Source organism: Lampetra fluviatilis, chromosome 66 (assembly GCF_964198595.1).
Source record: "Lampetra fluviatilis chromosome 66, kcLamFluv1.1, whole genome shotgun sequence".
Lineage (NCBI taxonomy): Eukaryota > Metazoa > Chordata > Hyperoartia > Petromyzontiformes > Petromyzontidae > Lampetra > Lampetra fluviatilis.
This window is the reverse complement of record NC_136340.1, coordinates 892,039-894,102: the sequence shown is the minus strand read 5'-3', so window position 1 is coordinate 894,102 and position 2,064 is coordinate 892,039. Positions and strand designations below refer to the sequence as shown.

Sequence of the window (2,064 nt, the reverse complement as noted above, 5' to 3'; positions counted from 1 at the left end):
GTATATGGGTTCATTTCTACTTGTTATAATATCAGTCAATCTAGAATCAGTCGCATTCTGAGTGAGTCCTCGATAGTAATGTGGTTAGTATCCCCGCCTGTCACGCGGGAGACCAAGGTTCAATTCCCTGTCAGGGAGAACAACTCTTTTTAAAAAGAAAAAGGCCACTGGCTCTCATTGTTATTACAATTTAAAATTACTTGCCGTTCCCTTTTATAACGTTAATTTCACCAAACGTTAAGTCATCTGCTGCACTCAAAAGCCTGAACTTTTAAAGATGACCCCTTCTTCATTTCAAACGATTATTTATTAAGTATTAGAGATTATTCCTAGTTACAATTTCTGTCAATCACAAATCTGCCCCACTCTGACCGAGTCCTCGATAGTAAAGTCGTTCGGTTCCCCACATGTAACGCGGGAGACCAGGGTTCAATTCCCCGTCGGGGAGAGCAACTCTTTGTAAAAAAATGGCCACTGGCTCTCATTGTTATTACAATTTAAAAGGACTTGCTCTTGACTTTAATCACATGATTTTCACCAATTGTTAAGTAACCTGCTGCTCTAACCAGCTTGAACTTTTAAAGATAAACTCCTCTTCATTTCAATGGGTAATATGCCGAGTATATGTGTTCATTTCTACTTCTTATAATTTCAATGAATCTACAATCAGCCTCATTCTGAGCGAGTCCTCGATAGTATAGTGGTTAGTATCCCCGCCTGTCACGCGGGAGACCAGGGTTCAATTCCCCGTCGGGGAGAGCAACACTTTTAAAAAAGAAATTGGCCACTGGCTCTCATTGTTATTACAATTTAAAATCACTTGCTGTTCCCTTTTATAACGATTATTTCTCCAAACGTTAAATCACCTGCTGCACTCAAAAGCCTTAACTTTTAAAGATGAATCCTTCAACATTTCAAGCTATTATTTATTGAGTATTAGAGATTATTTTTAGTTATAATTTCTGTCAATCACAAATCTTCCCACTCTGACCGAGTCCTCGATAGTAAAGCCGTTAGGTTCCCCAAATGTAACGCGGGAGACCAGGGTTCAATTCCCCGTCGCGGAGAAAAACTCTTTTTAAAAAAATGGCCACTGGCTCTTATTGTTATTACAATTTAAAAGGACTTGCTCTTGACTTCAATCACGTGATTTTCACCAATTGTGAAGTAACCGGCTGCTCTAACCAGCTTGAACTTTTGAAGATAAACCCCTCTTCATTTCAATCGGTAATATGCCGAGTATATGGGTTCATTTCTACTTTTTATAATATCAGTCAATTTAGAATCAGTCGAATTCCGAGCGAGTCCTCGATAGTATAGTGGTTAGTATCCCCGCCTGTCACGCGGGAGACCGGGGTTCAATTCCCCGTCGGGGAGAGCTACACTTTTTAAAATGTTTTGGCCACTGGCTCTCATTGTTATTACAATTTTAAATCACTTGCTGTTCCATTTTATAACGTTAATTTCACCAAACGTTAAGTCACCTGCTGCACTCAAAAGTCTGAACTTTTAAAGATGACTCCTTCTTCATTTCAAACGATTATTTATTAAGTCCTAGTTACAATTTCTGTCAATCACAAATCTGCCCCACTCTGACCGAGTCCTCGATAGTAAAGTCGTTAGGTTCCCCACATGTAACGCGGGAGACCAGGGTTCAATTCCCCGTCGGGAAGAACTACTCCTTTAAAAAAGAAAATGGCCACTGGCTCTCATTGTTATTACAATTTAAAATTACTTGCTGTTCCCTTTAATCACGTCAATTTCACCAAACGTTGAGTCACCTGCTGCACTCAAAAGCCTGAACTTTTAAAAATGAATCCTTCTTCATTTCAAGCTATTATCTACTGAGAATATGAGTTTTTTTCTGTTATAATTGCTGTCAATCACGAATTAGCCCCACTCTAACCGAGTCCTCGATTGTAAAGTCGTTAGGTTCCCCACATGTAACGCGTCAGACCAGGGTTCAATTCCCCGTCGGGGAGAACTACTCTTTTAAAAATGTTTTGGCCTCTGGCTCTCCTTATTGTTATTACTATTTGAAAGGACTTGCTCTTGACTTTAATC

At 39.5% G+C, this 2,064-nt stretch overlaps 1 non-coding gene across 1 annotated transcript; it reads left to right on the top strand.

The window, feature by feature from the left end:
* Positions 1–1,305: 1,305 nt before the first annotated feature.
* Positions 1,306–1,377, top strand: TRNAD-GUC (transfer RNA aspartic acid (anticodon GUC)). Its single transcript has one exon. It is a non-coding gene; the product is annotated as a tRNA-Asp (tRNA).
* Positions 1,378–2,064: the final 687 nt, after the last annotated feature.